Raw genomic sequence first — 9,539 nt, 5'->3', positions numbered from 1 at the left:
TCCCCTGCCTGGTGGGGGTGTGTGGCTTGTGTGTGTGCATGTGTGTGTGTGTGCATGCCCTGCCTGGGGGGGGTTAGTGTGGGTTGTGTGTGTGTGTGTGTGTGTGAGTGCATCCCCTGCCTGGGGAGGGGGGGGCAGTGTGGGTTGTGTGTGTGCATGCATGTGCATGCGTGGTGTGTGCATCCTCTGCGTGGGCAGGGGTACAGGGGGGGGTGTGTACATCCCCCGCCTGGGGTTAATGCGGGGGGTGCGTGTGTGTGCACCCCCTGAATGGGGGGTACTGCGTGTGCGCGCACACCCCGCCCGGGCAGGGGAGCGAGGAGCTTGCGCGGGCGCGGTGCGCGGGTGTGCGCGCAACCGGGCGGGGGGCGGCGCGGCGCGGGGGGCGCGGGGGGGGGGGCGGGGGGCGCCCCGCGTGCCCCGGCCGGGAGCGGCCGTGCCCCCCCGCCGCCGCCGCCGCCGCGCACAGCCGCAGACACGGGCGGCCGCGCCGGCAGCCGGCAGCTCGCATGCAGCCGGGGATTACAGCGGGGCGAGGGCAGCGCGGGCTCGGCTTTTATCCCCCTCCCCGGCCCCCCCTCCGCCCGCCACCCCAGCCGCTCGCCGCGCTGCTTGTTCGGCGGCTTTTCATCCCCGGGGGTAGGAGGGAGATGCCTTTGCCGTGGTTTTTCCACCCCCAGTCCTCTCCGTGCCGGGGGGGGCGGTGATGTGGAGCCGGGAATGTAGAGCAAAACCCTCCCCGGGAAAGAGCGACCAAAACAAATCTCTCGCCGTGGCTTTGGCGGCCGCGCACTGCCCGGGGAAGCCCGAGCAGCCCCTGCCAGCGCCGGGGAATCCCTCCTCCAGCCCCCGGCGGTGCCCCGGGCGCCCGCGGAGCAAGGTAAGCGGACGGGCATCTCTCCTCCGCCGAGGGCTGCCTGTCGGTTTTATTTGGGGGTTTTGTTTGGGTTGTTGTTTTTTTTTTTTTTTTTTAGAGACCGAGTCATCCACGCCTCTCGCACTGATGAGAGTTGCAAGGCTGCCCGGGCCGGACGGGAGCCCGGCTTTCCCGCGGGGAGCCCCGGGCGCGCTTCGCTTCGCTGCGCAGCGGCGGCCCCGGCGCGGGGAGCGCCCCTCGGGCGTGGGGCCGGACGGACACAGGGGGTTTCTCCCCGGCTGCTCGGATCAGTTTGAGGGAGATAATGCAGCCCTCACGTTGGAGCGCTTTGGAAACCGTGGCTTGTGTTTTTGTTCCTTCAGAGCTGCTAAAGGGAGGGGGGGGGGGAAATGACATTTCGTAGTATTCTACCTCCTGCCGTGGGTGAGCTTTAAAGATAAAGGCTCGTCATTTGTTTCCGATGCTCTAATAGCGCTTGTGGGAACCTGATGGTACAAAACCTCAGCCTTCTCGGTAGATAGCTGTCATTTGAATTACCCTGTGTACCCGGGGACTGAAAAATCCCCTCTGTCAAAAAAGAAAACTGTAGCATTGTGCTAGTCTAAAATATACTGGCATATATTCTTTCTGTAGATACGTAGCATGCTGTCACTCCCCTAGATTTAAAAACCTAAGTATAAACGGGCATGTTCACTACGTGGTTTCTACAAACCATTCAGTGTGTTTCTTATATCAGAATTTCACTGCCCGTGTGAAGATAGACCTTTGTTTATACCCTATGTATGTACTGTCCATATTTATAGTAGGTCTTGGACTTCATTCAACTCAAGTTACATAATGATTAAGATAAAAATAAGCAGTATATTTGCAGTTTCTTGGACATTTCAATTCAGATGAGACCATCTCTAGCATCACTGCCAGAATTGTCACTTTTTAAATGTTTATGTAAAAAGGGAAGTGTCAGTAGCATCAGGTGGAGGAAACATTCCTTAGGAAATACATAGTCATCAAGACCTTGCTATTAAAAGGACACCTAAGCGAAGGATTTCAGTGACCCTATCCTGTAGCTCTGAAGAGCTGCCAGGATTGGTTTAGAAGAGAAAGGATAGCAGCGAGGCTGGACGGGCTTGGGAGTGGGAAAGCCTGTCTGGTGAGGTTTTGCTTTAAAATCACAAGGAGTTCCAAGCTTGCTCAGCTGGCGAGTGGTACCCCAGTTAGTGCAGAGCTAGCACCGAGCCTTAGAGGCTGGGCAAGGTCTGAGAAACTAGACGTCCTACCAAGCCTGAGGCGTGATCCTCCTCCCAGGGAGTTTCACTGGAAACTTTCAGGGGAGCAGGGTCCGTCAGTACATGCCGCTTGTGAGATTTGTTTGCTCTGTGATCACCTGAGATGTACTAGCAAAGCTCTGGGAATCTTTCCCAGAGAGATGAAGTGCAGTACGCATAAAAAAGTTTGTTGCTGGTTCTTAACGCTACTGTCTTTTCCATTCAAACAACAACTGATAAACCGTCTCCTCACTCAGCCGTATTGGAACTCGCAGCTGCCTTGTTGTGGCGTTGTTTGGTTTTTTTTAAATGATGCTTCCACAGGCAGCTCTTGCAACAGCGTTCGAATTGCTCTCGCCTCTCTTCTTTCTCGGCTGGACGCTGTCACTGGGGCTCAGCAGGTTGGCCTCATTCAGACATATGCAGACAGTAAAATCAAAAACATCTTCAGCTCGACATGAGGGAGAAGTGCTGCTTGGAGCAGCATGCTTCAGTCTGAGCATTTCCATTGGCTTCAGCATTTTGAAATGTCCCGTTGCCGTAACGATGACATATCATATGTATTTATTTATTCATGCTCAGCCTTTTTTTCTAAGTGCAAGTTAATTGGCAAATTCTGGCTTGCCATTCAAGGCAAGGCGAGGAGTTGAGATTTGCGATAGCTTTCTTGCCAACATTTGGGATTTTGCCAAACAGCTTGCAACTGTGACTTTTAGAAGAAAATCTTGATCTTATGTGACTTCCTTGAACTTCATGTCATTACGTGCGCAGGTAAAATATTTTTCATGGCACTACTATATTTAAAGCTACCTGCTGGAGGACATTTCAGTCCGTCTTTTACTCTGTATGTTGTTCTTACATAAACAGCATGCTGGGGAGGGGCTGTCTGGTCTCAAGTCTGGATGGTTTAGAGGAAAGGAGTCTTAGTGAATGCGAGATGAGGTATCTGAAGAAGGGGGCAGTGACTGGGAGCGCTGCAGCGCTGTGGGATCCCACTGCAGACCCTTCTGAAGGCATGTGCTCTTCCAGAGGACAAACCTGCTCCTCCCGACAGGCAGAGCCCAGCAGGGAAAGCCGGGAGCCAGAAAGGGAAGCGCTTGAAGTTGCGAGCCACTTCAGCTTCATCACAGCAGACATACACGCATTCTAAAAATGAATTTTTTGGATATTTGCAGGGGTCATTTCTATTAACTCGTCATGTTATTGCATAATACCTTCTGACCCAGCAACAGTATGCTCACAGCTCTTGGAGTTAAATAACAATCGCCTCTGAAACGACTTTCCCTTTTTCTATAGTATTGCTATAGGAAATTTTTTTCATGTTTAGAAATAAGGTTTTTTACTTAATAGGTGTCTGAGTATTATAAACTTGAATGCACCATAAAAACAGGCTGTTGTTTACTTTGTTGAGTTGTGCTGTTTCTACTCTTACCAGGATGTGAGTGTCCTAAGAGAAAATGTTTTTTTATTTCTCACAAGTAACGAGCATGTTTCTCTTATGGTTATTGCTGAGGTAGTGGCACTGGGTATTTAATTTCTTGGATTTTATAGTGAATCACTGGGACATGTTGTTTTAACTCACATTTTAGTGGGTAGAAATGAGTGTTCACTTCCTAATGATAATTTTAACTGTAAATCAAAATAAACTTTCCAATTTTTTATTGCAGAGATCTCTAAGAAGTACAACAGTGTTCTTTGGGATACTGTGAAAATACATTGCTCGGGACGTTATAGACTAGATTTTTTTCTATTGTAAATGTAGATTTTTCTGCAATCCTATAGCTTCCTATTTTTTTAATCTGTAATTTGTTGGCTATATGGAAAGGATTTGGAAAGAATTTCATTATTTTGATATTTTTCTTGTGTATTATGTGATTTTAGATATCATATTGCATGCTATAATAAATAGATTGCTTAGTGATGCTCAAATTCAATCTAAGTAAAATGCATATATTAAATCGTATGATTAAATATAAAAAATGAACAGAGAAGTTGAACAACTCAGTTTTTTATTGAATAAAACTTGGAAGTTTCTTACCTTGGTTAACTATAGGTATAAAGACAGGCCCAGTATAGCTTCCCAGATCACTACATACCATAAAAGCCTTAGATATAATATGCATCAGTCAAGATACTTAAAATCTATTAAGCTTAAAACTGTATTCTCCATGAAAACTCAAAGGACTGGAAAGGCCAGTTTGCTTTTTGTCCTTCCCAGTGCTCGTTAGAGTGCGTGCAGAAACTTCAGTGCAAGTCGCACATTAGCATCCTCCTGAAGTTTCATTCACTGTGCAATATATTGTTTTCTTCCAAGGCTGGAGGGCTGGAGTAAACTGAGCAGTTTTTAAACTGAGGAGCTACTTTTTTCACCAGCATGCAAGTATGATGATGTTAACTGCATCATCAGTAAATAATGAATATTATTTTGAACATACTTTTTCATAGATTATGGTGACCGCATGAGCAATATGGAAACAGTAATGGAAAAGTCTTAGGTCACTAAAACCTGTGGGATTTTTAATTTATTTGTTTCTAATGCAGGAAATCTATATTTAGCCGTAATGGCAGATCAGCTGTGCCTTAGGTGTCTGGCTTCTATACGGCCCTATTCCTCCTCCGGATGACTATAAAGAGTAGTCAGTAGCATCACTGCTGGCAGCAGCAGCAAGAGAGTCAGAACCAACAATCTATTAGCTAATAAATAATATATGTCACGCTGGCATAATGCAGCTCTGAGTATTTAGGAGTAGGCTGTTGTAGTCTTTACAAGGAGCAATGGCAATCTACCAATTTACCTCTCCTAATACTATGACAGGAGGACCGTGGGACACTGTGAAATTGCGCAAGGGCAGATACAGTCCGAGCCTAGGTGGAGTGGCCGAGCAGCTCTGTCATCACAGCACCGGCACGTGATACAGGAGAAGCCTCTATGCGGGTCAGTGCTTCTCCCGGGGAAGTCATGCTTGCTGTTGCAGGGTATCCTTCATGCTGCCATCATATTCGGGTGTTAGCTTGTTAGGAAATAAACATCAGCTCTTTAGTTAAAACCATGTAACGAGGAAATGAACGCAAAGCTGTGCTGATAATTAACTGAACAAAGCTCTCAAACGTAATCTTCTTTGATGACACTGGAGATGAGCTTCTCCCCCTGATTGCCTAACAAGTTAAGAAATAGAAATCAATTATGGCAGTACAGTCCAAATACAGAATAAATTTGCCTCAGAGCGTTAATAAGACATCTCAAGGCAGTTCATAAAATAGCTTTTCACAGTACCTCATCAATAGTTAACTTCTAGAAAATTAGCGATATTTTGAATATATAGAGATAAAAATTACAACCAAACTCAACAACTCAAAATGAGGTCATAATGCTGCTTTCTACAGAGCTTTCAGGTGTGTCTTTTGCTGTCTTAAAGTCTGAGGTCTTGTTTTACCTAGAAGGTTGATGACCTCATCTCAGCTCGATGTGCTCTCAGATGACTGAATAATCCTGCTATAATTTATGGCCACACATTTAGTGTAAATTTGAATGTATCAGAGAGTTCCTGGGTCAGTTTGAGCAGAAAGTGCTGGTATGCTGCAGCAGCTAGAAGAAACCTGCTAATGTATCTTAGCAGACTCAAAACAGTGAACTGGCCCAATTATCCTTGAAATCACAAAGCTATGAATGACACTATTGTATGTGCTCATCCAGTGGTAGCTGAGCTTAATAGCACACAAAGTTGATCTACCTTGACAGTAGTGCCATCTAGAAGGTCTTGCCTTCTAGAATATTTCCATCTCATGCTTTCTTCATTCTCATTATTGCTGACATCATAGAGCACACTTCTTAGCTGGGTAGGCCTTGTGCTTGCCTTTATATTCAGGACTAGCCTGGGTACCGATAGCCACTTTAGTCCCTGTTTAGGCATTTTCATTAACGTAGCTCTAGCAGTGCTGGTATCTTGTGCTCCCCTTGAACTAAAGAATGTTTAGCTGCTGGATGAAAATGTTTGGCTGCTCTGAAAACGAGGACATATTTATAGATCACGTAGCAGAAGCAAAAATGTTTGGCTTTTGTTCAGTAGCCTTGTGGTTAAGTTCCTGCTTCATGGAGAAGCAGGAAATCAAGCTTTTAGGCCGTTCTTAGATTAAACATGATGCAAACAAATATTTTGCCTCTTGTAATCCAAGATTCCCCCAACCAAAGGATTGCTCATACCCCTCAGCTACAGACTCATGCCGGGCGCTTTTCGAGCGCAGGCACACTCATTCTTGCTCAGTAGGAACGGGGAGGGTGGTCTCCATCCCTGCAGCCATTCTGGGGATTACTGGTAGCAGCAGTAGCCTGCAAAATATAAACCACAGGTTTGAGTCCCCAGGGATGAATGTGGTCCCTGGGTGAATGTTTAATAACTAGGCAATTACGTCAGTGGGTTCCTACCACCACCTCAAGGTGTAGTTTGAAAAGAGTAGACCTTGTTCAGTTCTTCTGAAGGGCTGTGTTTTATGTGCCTCTTAGAAGAGGAGGTTTTCAAACTTAGAATATCATGTGGGTGAGTTGTGTCCCTTTTGATCCTGACTATGCAGTGGGTCTGGATGGGAGTTCAGCATATCTTCTTTCTGACCGTGAAGTATCGTGTTGATCGTGCCTTAGAGGTTCCCACACCCTTCTTTGAACTCGGGTCTTGTGTGTATAATATTAGAAACTCTGAACAAATGGCTCTGATGAAGCACATTTTTTAAGAGGATGCTGTGGCTTTTAAAAATACATTTTGGCTTGACAGAGGTAAATAAATTAATTTATAGTGGCAGTTTTCCTTTTAGCCTGTCTTGATTTCAGAATTACAGCAACAGTAGCATGGGGCTGTGCATGATAGTGAGTCCTCACTTTTTTCTATTATCAGGTCAATTTGAGGGTCAAAAATACCAATACTCCTGGTATCAGCTGCTTTTAGGCTTGATGTTCCATGTTCCAAAACTTACGCCGTCTCCATTCATGGTAGGACTAAAAATCTCTGCAGTGTTAAACTGGCGTTCCCAAGAACATCACTCCCTTACCCAATCCCCAAACCAGCTGTACCTTTGTGCGGGATATGGAACAAAAACACCTTAGACAAGGATGGGAATCAGCATTTTCTGCTTTCTGGATGACTGCTTCTCTTATACGGGCAAAATAAGATGACAGGTTGTCATAGGCCCCGTGCGACAATTTATAGTAGTAGGTTGGGGGTTTTTTTGAGGCATTCCATAGTTTAATACATCAAAATATTGAAGGGCTGGATTCTCCAGAATCAAACCTAGGCTGTAATTTGTCTTAATTTTTAATGATAAAAGCTTTTTGTGGAGACTTGCTGATGCTATGACCTGGGGGACATTTCCAGCTGTGTACAAAGGCACTTGTCAGAATAGAGTCCCCCAAAAATCAAAGCCTTGATTCATGCCTTCCAGCTTCAGTGCTGTGAAGCACCAGAGAGAGGAACATAGCCTGTGCTCTGGCTGGGTAGAGTCACTGGTTTGAGACAGGAATCTCCTGAGTAAATTTGCCCATCTCAAACTGAAATCTCTGGCCACATCTCTTCTATCTGTTGTCTAGGTAGGTCTAGGCCTACCATTTTCCTTGACTGAATCAGCAAACAGTTAAAAGCATTCAAAATGAAATTTTTGACAGAAGCAGAAATTGAACCCAAATGTTTTCATTTCCAAAGAAGTTACTTAATAATATGACTATGCTTTCCTTAATTGTAGATCTAGGATGATGGGGTTGCATGTTTATCCTCTATTAGAAAATTCAAACATTATACTTGGATTCTGGATAAAGTGCTACAGCCAGAATTTTGGATGCAGTTTCATTCAAAGAGAGATAAAATCTGACCCTTCTCAATGTGCCTCGTTGCTTCAGACATCATTCTCTATGTATATAGTATGATATTATATATTGTGTAATATTTCCCTGCCTAGAAACCTAAAATCATTATTCTGTATTACACTGTGCAAGTTTTTGTTCAGGAGAACAAAAAGCCATCTGTGAAGTTCTTCAGTGCTTTCAGCTAGTTGGCAGCAATGTTATTGGTAGGGAGCAGTGGAAGATTGAAGGGTTATAGAAGATAACATGTTTAGAAAAGCCCTAAACTAATTGTTTTAGGACAACTGGTTACAATAGTACATCCTCAAAGAACAAATGACGTGTTGACAATCTCCTCCATCATCTTAATGCACTGCAATGCAATTAGAAAAAGAAATAAAGTAGTGGATGAATAAATTGCAATTTAAAGCTCTAATTTATTAATATTAATGTATTTACTACTATTACTGTATCCTGTATATATAATATCTGTACATTCTCAAAGAATTGTACGGAAGCACCAATCAAAACTGTGGATCCAGAGTGCTAGCCGGGATATAAATATGTAGTCTGATTTAGCCCTGAAATGAGGATCTTACATAATCACATTTCTGTAATATCTGGTTGTTTGAAATTAAAGAAAATGATCTGCCATTCGGCCCTGTACTTCTCTGTGACAGCTCATCCCCTCTGAAATTTCCAGGGAAAGCTAAATATGCAGTGAAAGACAGTATCTTTGGCGAAAGCAATAACTCAGCCCTTAGCAACCAATTGTAAACATAAATAGTAAAGTGCAGACACCACAGGCAATTACATCCTAAGCAAGAGATGCTTCAACCTGGACTGCAATGGAAATGCAACTGTTTTTGTCAACCGAGCAGGAACGCATCAGGATTGTTTTGTAAGGATCACATAGCCACACTTGTGACAAGCACCAACAGCGGAATGTTGCTAATAAGGAAAGGCAGAGACCCAGAGCTGGTCTGAAATAAAGGCTGGTAGTGATCTTGATTCAGCGCTGGGATGGACTACGAAGCCACGTTCATTGCTCTCTGGAGACCTCAGTGCGGTCTGAGGGGGTCCTCCAAGCCCAGCTCTCAGCTCCAGAGATGCGGTGAGGTCTTACTCAAAAAGGCCACTTGAGCCCTAAATTCTGTACGAATCTTGAGGTAAAATTACACTGAATGTTGTCAAGACCAGATAGTCTTTTGGTGTAAAGTTGTCCACATCCCCTGTAGTGGAGTCTGGGGCCCACCCGCAAGGCTTTACCTTGAGTGAGAGCTCCAGTAAATAATTGCAGGTGCTATTGGGGTAATTAGAAAACTCAGGCCAAAACTGCCCAGCTCGTGTGACTGCAAGATTTTACAAACGTTTTATACTCTCCCTCTTTTTCTGTCGTCTGTCTCCTTACCTATTTCTGTCTGGCTTTTCTTATCCAAGGCTTTTAGAGAATATATAAAGCCTCTGAGTCTGCTGCTCCTTGGTGAAGTTCAGCTCATCCATCTAAAAGACACTTCTGCGCTCAAGATGGTGAGAACAGGGAGTTAGCAGACAGACTGATTTAGTTGATTTG

General features: G+C 44.8%; 1 protein-coding gene across 1 annotated transcript in view; it reads left to right on the top strand.

The window, feature by feature from the left end:
- The first annotated feature begins 410 nt into the window (after positions 1–410).
- The window catches only part of KCNB2 (potassium voltage-gated channel subfamily B member 2), a 195,908-nt gene continuing 186,779 nt past the window's right edge, over positions 411–9,539 (top strand). The window contains exon 1 of the mRNA XM_075743897.1: positions 411–880. The gene's annotated coding sequence lies outside the window, so the exon portion shown is untranslated. The remainder of the gene's footprint in view (positions 881–9,539) is intronic.

Source organism: Balearica regulorum, chromosome 2, assembly GCF_011004875.1.
Source record: "Balearica regulorum gibbericeps isolate bBalReg1 chromosome 2, bBalReg1.pri, whole genome shotgun sequence".
NCBI lineage: Eukaryota > Metazoa > Chordata > Aves > Gruiformes > Gruidae > Balearica > Balearica regulorum.
Note: the sequence above shows the minus strand (reverse complement) of the source record. Positions and strands in the feature narration are given on the sequence as shown.